The sequence below is a fragment of the Vulpes vulpes genome, chromosome 1 (assembly GCF_048418805.1).
Source record: "Vulpes vulpes isolate BD-2025 chromosome 1, VulVul3, whole genome shotgun sequence".
Taxonomy (NCBI): domain Eukaryota; kingdom Metazoa; phylum Chordata; class Mammalia; order Carnivora; family Canidae; genus Vulpes; species Vulpes vulpes.
In genome coordinates, this window is record NC_132780.1 from 122,870,465 (window position 1) to 122,888,382 (window position 17,918).

General features: G+C 39.3%; 1 long non-coding RNA gene and 1 pseudogene across 1 annotated transcript in view; one reads left to right on the forward strand and one right to left on the reverse strand.

The window, feature by feature from the left end:
• The window catches only part of LOC140594246 (uncharacterized), a 56,103-nt gene extending 43,073 nt beyond the window's left edge, over positions 1-13,030 (reverse strand). The window contains exon 1 of the long non-coding RNA XR_011994983.1: positions 12,794-13,030. This is a non-coding gene — a long non-coding RNA (uncharacterized lncRNA). The remainder of the gene's footprint in view (positions 1-12,793) is intronic.
• Positions 13,031-15,597: 2,567 nt separating this feature from the next.
• Positions 15,598-17,527, forward strand: LOC112913704 (large ribosomal subunit protein uL2-like; annotated as a pseudogene).
• Positions 17,528-17,918: the final 391 nt, after the last annotated feature.

The window sequence follows — 17,918 nt, forward strand, 5'->3', positions numbered from 1 at the left end:
TTAGGGCAGCCTGGGTGGCTCAGCAGTTTAGTGCCTGCCTATGAATAAATAAAATAATTAAAAAATAAATAAATAAAACCACAGATGACTAAAAGTTTGGAGGTTTTGCTTTTAGAATCTCAAGAAGTATCATAGAATTCAATAATTCTATCCAGTTTCCTATTTGAAGACCAAAAAATTCATTCCAGCTGGTTTAAACAACAACAGATTTGTTATAGGGTGTTGAGATGCATATAAATATATGATAACCCAAGCCAGGATGCTACAATCAGGAACAAGGCAGCCAGGAGAAATATCCAATCCCTCCCTGGGGTTCTTCTGGCAAAAACTTCACTACTTCCCCTGCCTTCCATTTACACCCATGGCACAGGCAACTGAACACAAGACTCTTCACTGTAACTGGAGGAACCAAACCCTTCTGCCACTGTGCTTGGCCCCATTCACATCAACCTTCCAGGCCTCCCACTGGCTGCGTGCAAGGGAGTGTGGTAATGTGGCTTTTGCTGTTCAGCCTCTATGGTATAGGGAGACGTGGTAGAAAGACATCTGGGGGGTGGGGGGCGGGAATCACCGTATAGGGATCCCTGGGTGGCTCAGAGGTTTGGCGCCTGCCTTCGGCCCAGGGCGTGATCCTGGATTCCCCAGATGAGTCCCGCATCTGGCTCCCTGCAGGGAGCCTGCTTCTCCCTCTGCCTGTGTCTCTGCCTCTCTCTCTCAATCTGTGTCTCTCATGAATAAATAAATAAAATCTTAAAGAAAAAAAAAGAGGTCACAGTGGATGATGGACAAGCCAATCTGCAGTACACAATGCCCACAATCAAAACATTTTAAAGATCAAACACAGAATGAAAAACACACTCTCCTGACAAAAGGTAAGAAAAGTAAGATTCCCTTTCATCTTAACAGCTGTGATAGATAAGAAAGTACCATCCTGAAAACAGAGCTGCCATTAGAGCCTGCTAGAGATAAGAGAGAGCACACAGGAGCTGGGACTTCAGGCAGTGAAACTGGAGGGGATGGGATGATGGGAATTATGTGCTTGATTATAAGCCCATTAGTACTACTTGATTTTTTGAATGACAGGCATATTTTGTGTGTATCTGTGTCTGTTCAACGGCCTGGAGAAAAATACATGATCATTACATAGTGATTGTGTCTGGGTGTTAGAATTGTGAGTGATTTTATTTTCTGTTTAATATTTATCTGAGTTTTCCCCGTAATTTCTTTCCAAGGGCATGGTTTATAGTAAAACAAGAAAAAAACTGTTCTTGGATTATCAGATGTGATAATGGTTATGTCTTATGGTCATATTTTTTGTTTGGTTGGATGGGGTGTTTTCATTTTTGTTTTTTTACTTTTTATTTAGAAATAATTTCAAACAGAAAATTTGTAAAAATAAGTCATACAAAGACTACATATATACCTTCTACCCAAATTCACTGACTGTCAACATTTTATTCTATTGGCTTTGCCATATGCACTGTGATCATTTAATAAGATGTGATGCAGAGTGAAGTATTTATGAGTGAAATCATATGATGTCTGGGATTTGCTTTAAAATGTCACAATGTGTTGGGGCGCTGGGGTGGTACAGTCCGTTAAGCATCTGACTCTTGGATTCGGCTCAGGTTGTGATCTCAGGGGTCATTAGATCAAGCCCCTGCACAGGGCTCGGCACTCAGCACAAAGTCTGCTCAAAACTCTTTCTCTTCCCGTCCTCCTCTGCCCACCTGCCCCCCATACTCGTGCGTGCTCTGTCTCTCCAAAACAAATAAATAAATCTTTAAAAATAAATAAATAAAATAAAATATCACAATGCGGGGGTGGGGGGGAATAAGTATATAGGGAGATAAGAAAAGAAAGAGCAACAGAAAGTTAATGGTTGGTGAAGCAGATAATGAGTACGTGGGGCTCCATATTTCTACTCCATTTTTGTAGTTTTTAAAATTTTCCATAATAGAAAATGTTTAAAAATCAGCCAAGAAAATAAGAAAGAATTGATCAGCTAAAAAAAAAATCACACAATAGAATATCGGTGATTTGACTGGCCCCAAGTTGTCATAAAAGAAGTCAGTCCATCAAACACTCAAACAAAGAGAACCTGAAAGTCTGCCAAGCAGCCAAAATTTTAGTAAAAGGCAAAAATATTCAAATAAAATTCAGACCTTTGCAACAAAGTTCAAAAAGTAATTCCTTAAAGCATATCAGCAAGGCCTTCTTGGAGGTTGGCCAATCCCCTGGATCTTCTGAGGTCCTCTCTTAGATACACTAACTTCAGGCTGGTTCATTTTCTGGATTGTCCTTTGGCAAAAAGTTTAAAAGCCTTTTAAGAGATCCTTCTCAGCCTCTGTGCCAGTAATTTCTCTTTTATGTATACACTCCCAAGGAAATAATCCAGCAGGAAACAGTGAATTAGCAGCAACATGTTCGAGCTACATGAGAACCCACCTGAGCCACATGCCCGGAGCCTGCACCCAAGAGAGCACTCACACACTGCTGATGTTCTGTGGTACAAACAGGAAAGAATCCAGATGCCCCACATCCAGGCCATGGCTAAGGAAATTATACTATAATCCCATTGCAGGAGGGCCCATGAACAACAGCTATGACAAGCGTGTGCACTATATCAAGACATGTCATCAAGTTTAGAAGTAACATTAAGGGGGAGAGCAGGACACAGAATACTGCACAGAATAATACAAATGAAGTTTCATTGAAAAGGAAGAAGAGAAAATACAGGAAAGGAAAACATTGTGTTTGCTTCTTTCTTTTGCAATGTTATAAAATATCGTTGAAATAAGGGAGGGTGGAAGAGAGGGAAGGAGGAACAGACAAAGAAACAGCCTTCCCTGTGGTATTTTAGCCACGATGTAAGGGCTAATAAAGCCAAGACTATAGTGGACAGTAGGTTAGGTTAGAGGAAATCATTTATGGGCTCTTGAGCTAAATCCATCAGAATTCTTGACTGGATAAGATATGGAGAGTGTTAATCCATTTCCCTATACCCTGGCCAATATTAAGTGACCTTAAATGAGGTAGAAGGTTGGGGGCGCCTGCCTGGCTAGGTCAGTTAAGCATCAGACTCTTGATTTTGGTTCAGGTCATGATCTCAGGGTTGTGGGGTTGAGCCCTGAGTGGAGCCTGGGATGGAGCCCCTCAAGGAGTCTGCTGGGGATTCTTTCTCCTGCACCTCCTGCTTGTGTCCTCTCTCTCTAAAGACAAATAAATAAATCTTTAAAAAGAAAAGAAAAGAAAAAAACTTTAAAAATAAGGTGGAAGGTAAAACATTCAAAGAATAATTTGAATAATTTTAAAACACACTTCCTTTGTTATACAGGTGTGGTAAGTAAACTTTAACCAAAATATAAAACAAATAGAGTATTATTAGTGTCCCCCGATCTCTTTTGACCTTTCCCCTCTCCCCTAGCCTGCTAACTAAGGCACCAGACATCTATGTCCTAAACTTTCACAACTGCAATAATCATATTAAAAAAGCAAACTCATGGGATATAATCCTAAAGGAACTTTATTTTTGTTTCCCTTCCACCTAAATCTGTTCCATGGGGTTAGTTCTCTTTTCCCTAAGTAAAAACTTAAGTACGATTTTTCTGGTAACTGTTAAGTGATACGAGTTCCTAATCAGTAATTCAAATGTCTGGTTTCTTGTTACAAACTCTTGGTTTAATTAAGTCCCCCTCCCTTTCCCTCAGCTCAGGCCTCCTGCCGAAGAGAGGAGCCCTTAGTCAGGAAAGGGGCTATGGTCAGCCATTTCTCTATTTATCACACAGGTGTTATGCCCTCTCCTCCCTACACATCTGGCTCAACTCCTCACAGATGGGGCACAGAGGGAAAGGAAAAGGAAACTGGGCCTGAAAGTCCCCATACTGACTGGTACCAGCAGGTGCTTACAGATTACTCTTGCTCATGAGTATTTCCATGTGTTCCTTTGAGACCCCCTCCATTGCTGGGGTCCTATTTCCAGCAGGTTCCTTAATGTGGGTGATGCACATTCTGCAGTATCTCTACTTTCTCTGTTTGCTCATGCAGGTGGCCCGCTTAGTCAGGGTCTAAGAACACGCTGAAGAATAAGCTCCAAGTTCCCATCGCCCTGAGGTTCCCACCCAAGTAGCAGTGGCCACTGGGCAGGGCAAATAACACAATGTGGATACACAAAAACACTAGTTTACTCCCCCTGACACAACCACTTTCATGGGACTTTCAACATAGCTGAGGTTCCCGAGATGTTCTTGAGCTCACAGGTTTATATAATCACTGTTATTTGGAATCCAAGACCACGTCCTCAAAATCACTTCCTTGGTTTACTGCACAAGCCCCTCCCAAACTTCTTCCAGATATTTCTCAAGGTGGAGGTTGTAGATTTTCCCATTATAAATATCATTAACTTGCAGAGTAGCCCTCATAATCAGGGCACCCAAGAGTAGAGATTTTAACTTAAATTGAAGCCTCTGGTTCAACTCCAGATATTTTCTTAGCTCGACAAACTGTTGTCTACCCAAGATTCTATAGTTTCTTCCTTCTTATTTTGCCTTCCTGCCCCCAAAATCCACCTAATTCACCTTAAAACATTGCACTCTACTAACTAAAAATCTTACCATTTTCCTTTCCCTAGATTTCCCTACCTGACCAATGATATCCAACAATTTTTATTTGCCATTTCAGAAAAACCCCATCAACATTAGTGGGACAGATTTTATTGCATTAATAAGGCATCAATTAGTCTCGTTTTTCTTAAGTCTGAGAAAAATATTTGAGCCAGAAACAAAATTTCTATTGTATTAGCAGTTATAAAAAGTATCATAACAAGAGGTCAGCACCCAGAAGGCCCTGTGGATGCTAAGTGGCCCTATACCACACACCAGAACTTCACCTTTTGGTCAAGTATTAACGCAACATGAGCCTGGATGTCAATAGCATGACCCACTTCAGTTCTGACTTGAACAGATAACCCAGAAGGAGGTATGCGTGACCCACCTACGTTTATGGATTTGTTCACCATAACTGGAAGTGACAGGAGAAGAAACCTAGAATTTAAGAGGTTGAGTCGAAGATTGGAACCATTTAGATGCTTCAATTATAGTCAAGGAAAACACTTACTTCGTTATCAAAATAAAACTAGCAAATGAAACTATCTGACTTCAGTTATACCAGAGTTCATCAAAGGGCCACCTTTTACTGAATTCCAGTGCAAAATAAACAAATAAGTTTGCAGGGTATTGAAAAGATTCTTGAGAGTAACTTATAAATCCTTGTTGGGTCACCTCCTATCATAGGCAGCAGAGTGGTCCCAAACAATGTTTTCAACCTACACCCTGGAACCTCTGAATATGTTATGTACATGGCAAGAACGAATTAGGCTATTATGGAACTAAGATTCTGATTAGCTGAAATAGGAAGAATATCCTAGATTACGTTCAGGTGGGCCCAGTGTAATCACAGTAGTTTTTATAAGTGGAGGAGGGAAGCAGGAAAGTCATGGTCAGGGTCAGAGAGAGACCTAAAGATGTTACACTGCTGACTTTGAAGATGAAGGAAGCGACCATAAGCCAAGGCATCGCCTAGAGAAGCTGGAAAAAGGAACAAAGTTTCCCTTAGTCTTCAGAAAGGAATACAGCCCTGCCAACAACTTCGCTGCCGCTGTGCCTTCCTGCACCCCCCTCCTTGGAAGGGGGTTTGTCTGGCACCTCCCTTCCTGAGCGGATGTTCAGTGTGCCTGGGACTGAATGTGTCGCCTCCCCACCCCAACACACGGTCCTCTCAGGAAGCTCCTGGAGCCCCCATGCCCCTTTGGAGTCCCCAAAGGTTCCTGGGGAGAAGGCTTCTGGGGGCTCCCCATACAATAAATTATTGTTTCTCAGCCTCCCTCCCAAAAAGGAGGATTTGTAAAAAAAATTTAACCAAGACCCATTTGGACTTCTGATCTCCAGAACTATAACAAATCTGCACCCTTTTAAGCCACCATATTTGTGGCAACTTGTAACAGCAGCAATAGAAATCTATTATACCCTTCCTAATGTGTCGGTTGGGGTGGGCTTTCCTGCTCTGGCACTCTCTGGTTGCAAGTCTTCCAGAACTATAAAAGAGGGAGTAAAAACATTTTGTGGCTTCAAACCACCGCAACTTCTGAAAACTTTCACATGATAATAAGGAATTGATTGTCATCAAATTAATTTGACTATATACTCTTAGAGTCAAGTGACACTATAAGGAGAAGTCAGACAAATCCAAAATATTGGACATTCTATAAGACAACCGTACTGTTCTCTTCAAAAAGTCAGTACCATGGGATGTCTGGGTGGCTCAGTGGTTAAGTGTCTGCCTTTGGCTCAGGGCGTGATCCTGGGGTCCCAGGATCGAGTCCCACATCAGGCTCCCTGCATGGAGCCTGCTTCTCCCTCTTCCTGTGTCTCTGCCTCTCTCTTTCTCTCATGAATAAATAAATAAAGTCTTTGAAAAAAAAGTACCATTATTTAAAAAATTTTTTTAACCTTTCTAGATTATAATATTCTGAATAGTAACCAAAAGTAATGTGTTAAATTTAAACGAGGAAAGTTGGGGTAATGTAAATATAGACTGGTTATAAGATAAAATTAAGGAAGTATTAATTTTCTTAGGGGTGGGGCACCTGGGTGGTTCAGAAGGTTAAGCATCTGCCTTTGGCTCAGGTTATGATCCCAGGGTCCTGGGATGGAGCCCCGCATCAGGCTCCCTGCTCGGTGGGGAGTCTGCTTCTCCCTCTTCCTCTGTGCTCTGTCTCCCTCTCTAGATCTCTCTCAAATAAATAAATTAAATATTTTTAAAATTTTTTATTAGGAATAATAATACAGTTATGTAAGAGAATGTCCTCGTTTTAGGGGACATGCCTCTACTCTTCAGGGATAAATAGTCACAGTATCTGCAATTTTAAAGTGTTTCACCAAAAATATATATATTTAAATATGTGGAGAATACTAATTATTTGAGTACTGGTGTAGGGGTATTTATTGCACTATTTTTTTAATGTTTAGAAACTTTGTAATAAAAAGCGGGGAATTTATTTTCTAGAACCAATTATACATATTTGTTGAACTATTGCTCAGAAATTTTACATTTTGGTTTAAAATGCCCTTTGTGTACAGAACTTTCTAAAATCATTTGTATGAACTCAGAGTTGTGGCTAGGATATGGCAAGATAAGTACTATCATATGTAAAGTAGTTTAAATGAGTTTCCAGTTAGAAAGCTGATGGGAAAAAAGTGATGTCATTCTGTGAATCAGTGGAAAATTACTGCCCTCTGATTGAAGAAAGTAACCTGGTGGAATGGGGATTTTTGGTCTCAGCAGGTCAGAGATTTTCATTTCTTGGTTTTGCCAATAGAAGGGATAAAAATGAAACTCTGAAAATAAGAAATGGAAACTTATGGACAAGTAAAAAAAAAAAAAGACAGACACAAAAATTATTCCCTAAACCCCAACATCCTAGAACCAGTAGCAGAGGGAAACTGCAATAAATTTGTGTTATCCAATTTAACTGACATCTCAGAACTGTGCCAGCCATTTCCCATTGACATATTACTCTAAAACGACATCAGAGGGAATTAAAAAATATTCTAGTCAGTCTAAAGATAAGAACAGAATTAGCTAGCAATATAATGAAAAAGACCTCTATGTAGTTTGCCTTTTAGACTTTTTTTTTTTTGACTGACCAACATTTCCTTTTTTTAAAAAAAGATTTTATTTATTTATTCATGAGAGACACAGAGAGAGGCAGAGACACAGGTAGAGGGAGAAGCAGGCTCCATGCCGGGAGCTTGACGTGGGATTCGATCCCAAGACCCTGGAATCATGCGGCCGCTGAAGGCAGACGCTCAACCGCTGAGCCCCGCCAGGCATCCCTGATCAATATTTCCTATTTGTATTAAAGTATACTTAAAGCTTCTATTAAAATACTTAAATAATGTTGCTAGTTTTTATTTGAAAAACATACAGCTAAAATCTACAATGAAAGCTGAGCATAAAATTAGAATTTGAACTTGTGGATAACATAACCAAGATATCTTCTGCCACCTAGTGGATAATAACTGAATTACAGGAAAAGCCTGAAATGAGTGAGTAGGGGAGATTATCAATCTCTAAAGTACAGAAAATCCTTCTAAATTTTCTATTCCAGAATCTCGGTTTCTTATATTGATGCACAAAAAATGTACCTTTCCCATTATGGTTACAAAATACACCTGGTTTATTGCACATTCTGAACACAATGGGCTACGTACTCAAATAGTTTAACTTTTCTCCCATCCCTCACTGTCTTTGACCAGGCTTTACTGAATCTTTTTTTCCCATCCCTTAACAACATTTTGGGCAAAATCTATGTCTTTCCAGATACTTTTATTTATTAAATATGCTAGTATTAGTAAAATTTGAATTTCAGATCCAATTTGATGATGACACCTTCTCCTCATCCCATCAACAGGCCAGTTTTGGCTTGAGAGACTCAGAATGAGAAATGGCTATGGTCTATTCTTTCACTCCTACCCCTCTCCCTCTTCTTGGGCTGAAAGGTAAAAAGGAGCAAGTATCTCTAACTTATCTGGCCACTCTTATCACCTCTCTTGGCTGTCTTTACTTATCTGGCTAGACTGATTGTCAATGTCCAATACATGGGTACTACATACCAATAGCATATACAGCTATCAGCTGTCCTCAAAGATAGGTCACTGTCTTTACCCCTGCCTAAGTAGAGAGGAGTCCAAAATTTACAACAGAGAGATGGTAGTTCACTCAAGTTCTTACCCTCTGTAGAGTGAGCCTGAGTTCCCTGGTCTCCCAACTTGTTGGTACCAGTGCCCTTTCTAAGTAGTTTTTGTGGAAAGTAAAATCTGACTAAAGGGGCACCCTAGGTGACTCAGTCAGTAAAGCATCTGACTCTAGATTTTGGCTCAGGTCATGATCTCAGGGTCTTGAAATCAAGCCCCTTGTCAGGCTCCACACTCAACATGCAGCCTGCTTGGGATTCTCTCTCTCCCTCTCCTTCTACTCCTCCCCCCACCCCCGTTGACAATAAATAAATAAATAAATAAATAAATAAATAAATAAATAATTTTTTAAAAATCTGACTGCATGAGTAAAGATAACAGGCAAGATATAACAATGTTACTTTAAATACCCATAGATTATTACTTAGCTCTGATATTTAAAAAGCAAACCTAAACACCGTTAGCTTAAACAATATAAGAGGTATTAATTCAATAATGTATATCATTAAAGTATGTCAGTAATGAACCAATATATCATTTTAGAAGGATTAATAATGAAAACATAAAGGCTCATAGCTCTAATTACCAATCCCCACTAACTTGATCCTTTCTAAGAATCCTTAGAAAAATGGCTGATGCCAGGTTTGTGGCAGAAAATATACAAGATGAATCTATGACATTTTTGTGTCAAAAAAAGCAAAGAAGTTATCAAAGACTATTGAAATTCTATTTTAAAGATATAATAGCCAACATAAGTAGCAATAAAAAGACAGTGACTATAATTGACTGAAACATTTCAAATATATAAAAATGCATGCTTCATAATAATACCCTTCCAATCCACCACTTCCAAGAAAGTGTTGGAAAAAAAAAACCTTTACTACAGGAAGTTTCCACAGCATCAAATTATTATCTGTTAACTGATAAATTAAGTGAAAGAATCAACAGTTAGCTTGACTTTCCCTATATGAACTAACTGAATTTTAGGGTAAGCTAATAATTGATGATGAAAAATTCTTCTTTATAGAAAAATTTAGTTATTAATATATAATATTTAATAATGCATTATATAATAGTGTAAGTGTATAAATATGTCAAACTAATTAAACTGTATGCTTAAAATATACATATTTTATTATCCATCAATTATACCTTAATAAAGCTATCAAAAAATAAACAGAACCACAACAACCAAAAATAACAAAAGGAGTGAAAAGGAAAATCATTGTTTTGCTACATCTAATAAAATAATAGGTCAAGTGTACAACATCAGTGGATACTAAAACTATTACACGAAAGGCTGACAGTCAAGTTTACAATGGAGGATCAGGCTTACTCACCTAAACCCAGTGAATAATTATCTGTATCACTGAAGTGAAACAACATTACATGTTTCATGATCTAGCACAATGGGAAGTATGTAGCATCCCCATGAATATTACTGCATAAAACATTATACCTAAATCTAATCAAGCCTGAGGTGTAACTAGCAATTTACAGAAAACATGGAATATAAAAAAAAAAGGTTAAATGACAATATGAGGAAGCAAGCAGCCAAATCCAAGATACGTAACAACATGAGATAAATGATCTAGTTTCTTCAATAAATCAGTGGAAAAACAGATGCGTACTATTTAAAAAGAGATTTAAGATAATCACAATGTAATAAAACTAGACATTAATGCCAAAACCAAAACCAAAAAGGCAATTCCACCTTGAGGTTAAGAAGCCTTCTGTTAAACATAGCAGAAAAAGAAATTAAGAAACAAACCCATTTACAATTGTACCGAAAATAATAAAATACTTAGGAATAAACTTAACCAAGGAAGTGAAAGACCTGCGCTCTGAAAATCATAAAACACTGATGAAGGAAAATGAAGATGGACACAAACAAATGGAAAGATAGACTATGCTCACTAATCGGAAGAACCAATATTGTTTAAATGTCCATACTACCCAAAGCAGTCTACAGATTTAATGCGACAATTTTTAACAGAACTAGAACAAAAAATAATAAAATTTGTATGGAACCACAAAAGACCCAAGACAGCCAAAGCAATCTTGAGAAAGAAGAACAATCCTGAATGTATCACAATCCCAGATCTCAAGATGTACTACAGAGCTGTAATAACCAAAACATCATGGTACTGGCACAACAACAGATCAATAGGACAATCAATAAAACAGAACAGAGAGCCCAGAAATAAACTCACACCATGGTCAATATATCTATGACAAATGGGGCAAGGCTATACGATAGGGAAAAGATGGTCTCTTCAACAAATGGTGCTGGGAAAACTGAATAGCTACATGCAAAAGAATGTAACTGGACTACTTTCTTATACCATACACAAAAATACACTAAAAATGAATTAAATACCTATATGCAAGACCTGAAGCCATAAAATGTTCAGAAGAAAACACAGGCAGTCATTTCTTTGACATTGGCCATAGAAACCTTTTTCTAATTATGTCTTATTGGGCAAAGGAAACAAAAGCAAAATTAAACTATTGGAACTACACAAAATAAAAAGCTTTTGCACAGCAAAGTAACCGTAAGAAAACAAAATGGGAGAAGATACTTGCAAATGTTAAATCTGATAAAGAAGAGAACATAAATAAACACTTCCCCAAAGAAGACATACAGATGGCCAACAGCCACATGAAAAGGTGCTCAGCATCACTTATCATCAGGGAAATGCAAATCAAAATCACAGTGAGATATCTTATACCTGTGAGAGTAGCTAAAATCAGAAACACAAGAAATAAGAAATATTGGTGAAGAGGTGGAGAAAAAGAAAACTTTGAAAAAAAAAAAAAAGAAAACTTTGTGCACTGTTGGTAGGAATGCAAACTGGTACTGCCACTGTGAAAACAGTACGGAGTTTCCTCAAAAAATTAAAAATAGAATTACCATATAATCCAATAATTCCACTACTGGATATCTACCCAAAGAAAATGAAAACACTAATTTGAAAAGATATGCACCCCTACATTTACTGAAGAATTATGTACAATAGCCAAGATATGTAAGCAACCCAAGTGTCCATTCATAGATGAATAGATAAAGATGGTGTGTTATATATATCCTCAGCCATAAGAAAGAATGGTGGTGTTGCCATTTGCAACAACATGGATGGAGCTAGAGAGTAAAAAGCCAAGTGAAATAACTCCTGAAAGACAAATACCATATGATTTCACTCATTGTGGAATTTAAGAAACAAATGGTCAAAGAAAAAGGATACAAACAAAAAACTCTTAAATACAGAAGACAAACTGGTGGTGGCCAGAGGGAAGGTGGGTGGCGAGAAGAATGAAATAGATAAAGGAGGACATTAAGAGTACATTTATCTTGATAAGCACTAAGTAATGCACAGAATTATATTGTATACCTGAAATTAATATAATACCATATGTTTGGAAAAAGAAAAGAAACTTTCCATTAAATACCTTTTGGAGGAAAAGAAAAATATTAATAGTTTTCCCTAAAATTACTTAGTTTGCAAAAAAATAATGAGACAGAAACACTACATATTAGAATCTATGGGATCCACTTTTGTGATCTGAGGAAAATTCGTAGTTCATAAAATTCATAAACATTTACAGCAATTAAAATTAAGAATGAAAATAAATGAGTTAAATTCACAACTCAAAAAGCTAGAAAAATAAAAACAGTAAACAAAAGAAAGGATAAGGAAGGAACTAATAAATCTAAAAGCCAAAATTAATGAGTTAAAGAACAAAAACATTGCAAAACTAATAAATCAAAGTTCTGGTTCTCTGAAAAAAATTTTAAAATCATAAAAATAATAAGTACCAAAAGGATAATAACCATTAAAACATAAAATATTTTTTAAATCATAAGCTAATATTTTGAACCTCACTATGCAAATACATTTGAAAAGCTGGATGAAATGGATAATTTTCTAAAATACAGTCTATCAAAACTGACTCCAAAAAAACAATTGACTCCAGTAGAGATAAAAAGCTTAGACCAATGTCCATATCTAAAAAAATAAAGTTGTGAAAGAACTACTCACAAAAATGTACCAGACTGTTTCTTTCTTTTCTTTTCTTTTCGTTTCTTTTCTTTTCTTTTCTTTCTTTTCTTTTCTTTTCTTTTCTTTTCTTTTCTTTTTTTCTTTTCTTTTCTTTTTTTCTTTTCTTTTCTTTTCTTTTCTTTTCTTTCTTTTCCTTTCTCTTTTCTTTTTTCTTTCTTTTCTCTTTTCTTTTCTTTTCTTATAATTAGTCTGGTACTAGCACATAAATAGGCAGATCTATAAATAGAACACAAAGTCCCGAATTAAACCTTCATACATATGGAAATTTCGAATGTGATCAACATAGTATCAAAAATCACTGGGCTGGGGGTGGGGGTGCCTGGGTGGCTCAGTGGTTGAGCGTCTGCCTTTGGCTCAGGGTACGATCCCAGAGTCTGAGGATCGAGTCCCACATCAGGCTCCTGCTTCCCCTCCCTCTGCCTATGTCTCTGCCTCTCTCTCTGTGTCTCTTGTGAATAAATAAAATCTTTAAAAAAAAAGAATCACTGGGGCATCTATAGGGTGTGAGGACAACTTGATAACCATTTTGAAAAAAATAAAATTGGATCCATACCTCAAACCATACACAAAAATAACTCCAAATGGATTAGATGTTCTAAATGTAAGAAATAAGAAGATCAAATAAATACTAGATGAAATCAGTGGTAAATTCCTTTAAAACTTGAATGTGGGAAAAGGCTTTTTATGACTCAAAATCCAAATTCAGTAAAAGAAAACACTGACGAAGTTGACTACAAAACAATTAAAAACTGTCACATCATGTAAGAGAACCTCAAAAGTAAAGTCAAATGACAAATCACTCACTGCAAGAAAGATATTTGCAACATACATCACAGATAATGGGCAATATACTTTATATATAAATTATTTTTAGAAATCAAAGGAAACAAAGACCAAAAACTTAATATAAAAATGGGCAGAAAATATGAATACACAATTCACCATCATGTGCTAAAGGAAAAGGCTGTGAAGGTGAGCAGGCTCCCGTTCTGTTGGGCTGTCCGCCGAGTCACAGAGGCCACCAACTTCTCTTTTAAAAGAGGAATAAATCCTTGCAAGCCACAAGAGTTACTTTAAATATCAGACTGTTTTAAGACATCTTTGAGGGCCACTTAATTGAAAATAACAGAATGAGTTAGAGAGGTGTCATTGGTCTAACAGGGCCAGTTTTATCTATGATTGGTAACAACTGAGGACCGAGGAGAGCACCGAAGTGCATTTGTAGTTTTGCATGTCTTTACATCTGGCTTTAAAAGTGACTAAGTAGGTATGTATCCTTACTTTAAAAAAATATATGTTTTTATTTCTAACAATCAACTAGACGGCATCATGATCTCCGTAACAATCCATTGTTAAATGGCTGGAATTTCAGGTCCAACCGTGAGACCCTGTGACACTAGGATAATTCTATGATCGAGCAGCTTGACGAGCATAATCAACATACCATTGGCCACTTGGTGGCAATAGACTTCTAATTGCCTACAAAGTCCTTAAAAGGTATAAATACCCTTCCAGTTGATTTGGAAACTAATTTATAGACATTTCAGGCAGGTCAAAAATGCTGACTATCCTTTAAAAGGATATTAGAAGCAAAGCATAACATATCCTGCCTTTGTCAAAAATATAGTTGTGGATATGCTCTAGAAAATTCTGTTAGGAGGCACCCGGGCGACTCAGCCAGTTACGTGTCTGCCTTCAGCTCAGGAAGCTGAAGGGGTCAACATCCCGGGGTCCTGGGATCCAGGGGTCCTGGGATCCAGCCCCATGTTGGGGCTCCCTGATAAGCAGGAAGCCTGTTTCTCCCTCTCCCTCTGCCTGCCGCTCCCCCTGCTTGTTCTCACTCTCTCTCTCTCTTTCTCTCTTGTAAATAAATAAAATCAGAAAGAAGAAAGAAAGAAAGAAAGAAAGAAAGAAAGAAAGAAAGAAGAAAAAGGAAAGGAAAGGAAAAGAAAGAAGAAAAGGAAAAAAGAAAGAAGAAAAGAAAGAAAAGAAAAAAAAGAAAAGAAAAGAAAAGAAATCTGTTAGGAAAGATCTCTGGAGGTAGAAAAGATTGAGACAAGTGCTGACATAATAATGATAACTAAAAAGACATGCTGAAGAGAAATATCAGTAATATTAAGAACCTACTACTGTTTAATCATCTGAGCTTGAGCAAGCCCGTTACCCCTACAGAGCCTGAATTTCTTTCCCCGAACCCTGAGCTGGACCAAGAGGGTCAGCAACTATTTTCTGTGAAGTGTCAGATAATAAACTTTAAGCTTCTTGGGGATACACACGGTCACAACTACTCAACACTGTCTCTGCAGCGTAAGGACAGCAAAGGAGGATACACAGACAGATGAGCATTGCTCTGTTCCAATAAAATGCTATGGATGCTGAAATTTTAATTTCCCATAATTTCCACATGTCATGAAATATTATTCTTTTATTTTCAGCCATCTAAGAATGTAAAAACCATTATTAGCTAATAGGTCATTAAAAAATCTCAGCCGCCAGCCTGGACTTGGCCCCCGGGGCTATAGTTAGGCAGCCCCTGGGCTGGATGGTCTATCCCTCAGGTCTGGCTATGTCTCTGTTAATTAAACTGCTATCGATTCCCTATTTAGCTGACTCTGGGGTTAAACTTTATTTATGCTTTCTGGCACCTTCTTTTACAGCTGAAAGCAGTTTCTCAAGCTTTATTCACTCACATACCCCTTAAATAAGAATTTTAAAAAGACTACCTCTCTTATGAAGTCTGAATTATTTAAAATAGCAATGTTTTATGTTCCAAACATACAAACATGAGTTTTCAAACTTTACGTGTCCTCCTCCTCCTCTTACCACAAAGAGATTCCCAGACTTGTCTTGACACATCTGAAGATCCCTGCCTTACAGATGCTCAGACTTGGAAATTCCAAGCTGGAAAGCCCTCCGAAAACCTCACTTTTCCTTTCTGCTGGTAAAGAACATCAGTTTTCCATGAACTCTAAATAATGGGGACTAAACTCACCACCTCAGCAAACTGCCAGGTTCAGGTAAGATCTCCACTTGACTTCCTCAGTCCTTTCTTTTTTTTTTTTTTAAGATTATTTATTTATTTATTCATGAGAGAGAGAGAGAGAGAGAGAGAGAGAGAGAGGCAGAGGGAGAAGCAGGCTCCATGCAGGGAGCCCAACACAGGACTCGATCCCAGGTCTCCAGGATCATGCCTTGGGTTGAGGGCAGGCGCTGAACCGCTGAGCCCCCCAGGGATCCCCAGCCCTTCCTTCCACCTAGTCAGAATCCGAAGTAGGAGAGGGAATAAGAATTCCTGTATTTGTCCTTGTCTCCTGTCCACCTAACACCATGAGACCAGACGGGATCAACTGGAGAGCCATACAACTGGTTACCACAATAGCTCCAAGAACAGAACTTAGGGAACCCTCAGTATGATTAGTCCGTGCAAAACATCTTCGAATTGGGGGTGCTCAAGCGTCTTACTTCAGATCAGGTCATGATCTCAGGGTCCTGGGATCAGCCACCTTGGGCTCCAGGCTTAGTCTGCTTCTCCCCCTCCCTCTGCCCCTCCCCCCTCCCCCCTGGGGAGTGAATGCTCTCTCTCTCTCTCTCTCTCTCTCCCCCTCTATCAAATAAACAAAATCCTTTCAAGAACTATACCTTCAAACTGTATAGAGGAGAGCGAGAAGCTACCTGCTTTTAAATCCATACATGGTGGGGTGCCTGGGTGGCTCAGTAGGTTAAGCATCTACTTCCAATCAGGTCATGATCCCAAGGTCCAGGGATGGAGCCCCACATCCGGCTCCATAGGGAGCCTGCTTCTCCCTCTCCCTTCTGCTCGCCTTGCCTGTGCTCTCTGCCTCTGCCAAATAAATAAATAAAATCTTTTTTTTTAAGTCCATACATGGCTAGAAGCACCCTTAAAACTTCCCCTCAGGGACAGCAGTGGTCCCTGGGCAGCTGCCAGTAACCCTGAGGGCCCTGCCAAGCACCCTGTGGCTGGGGAGAACCAGAGGCGCTGGCCCATGTGGCACAGACGTGGAGCACCAAAGGCACTCTGCGCCTGCGCACCTACTTCTCTGAGCTGCACAGTTACCTCAAGGGTATCAGGAAGATGTCGTCCATGCCATAGGATGGAGGACCCTTCGGGCTTGGGGGGGTCCTCTGGGATCCCCACCCTGTGAGAAACAGAACTATCCTTCATGGCTGAAGCATCCACGTTAGCTGGTTCTTGTCCTGCGGCAAGAAGGCCCAGCTCAGCATCAGCCATGTACTCCCAGCGGGCACCATTCCTGAGATTATGAGGCACCATCGGGTGTGTTGCCTGGAGGAGAAGGCTGCGACAGAGGCAAGCTGGCCAGAGCCTCCACAAATGATGTCATTGTCACCTCCCACAACCCGAGACCAAGGAGACCCAAGTGAAGCTGCCCTTGGGCTCCAAGAAGGTCATCACCTCAGCCAACAGAGCTGTGGTCGGTGGAGTGGCCAGAAGTGGCTGCACTTACAAGCCCATCCTGAAGGCCACTGTGCCTACCACAAGTATGTGGATAAGAGGGATTGCTGGCCACGCATGCAGGGTGTGGCCATGAGCCCCGTGGGGCATCCCTTCAGCACATCGGCAAACTTGACATCATCCTCAAAGATGCCCCCACTGGCTGCAAAGTGGGTCTCATCACTGCCCAGAGGACTGGGCATCTCAGAGAAACCGAGACTATGCAGAAGGAAGGGAACTAGGACTGGGGAGCCTCAATAAAGTTGATCTTTCTGCAACTTAAAAAAATGAAAAATAACAACAAAAAAACAATACATTTCTTCTGGGAAGAGACAGGGACTGTAAAATGGCCCATCTCCATATATATGTGCTGCTGTTAAGGAGCCTCAGCAGAAAAGAGGAAGTTCCCCTGGGGCGGAGCACTGAGTGCCCCCCGAGAGCCAGGGCCCTTGCGGCAGGCCCTCTCATGTGAGCCTGTCCACTCGGCCAAGTCACTAGAGATTAGCACCGTTGGGGCACATGAAGAATCGGGGCCTAGAACCTTAACCCACTTACCCCAAGTCACCTAGATACCAAGGAAGAGCTAGGACTCTAACTCAGACCTCCTTAGAAAAGCAGTTATCCATTCATTAT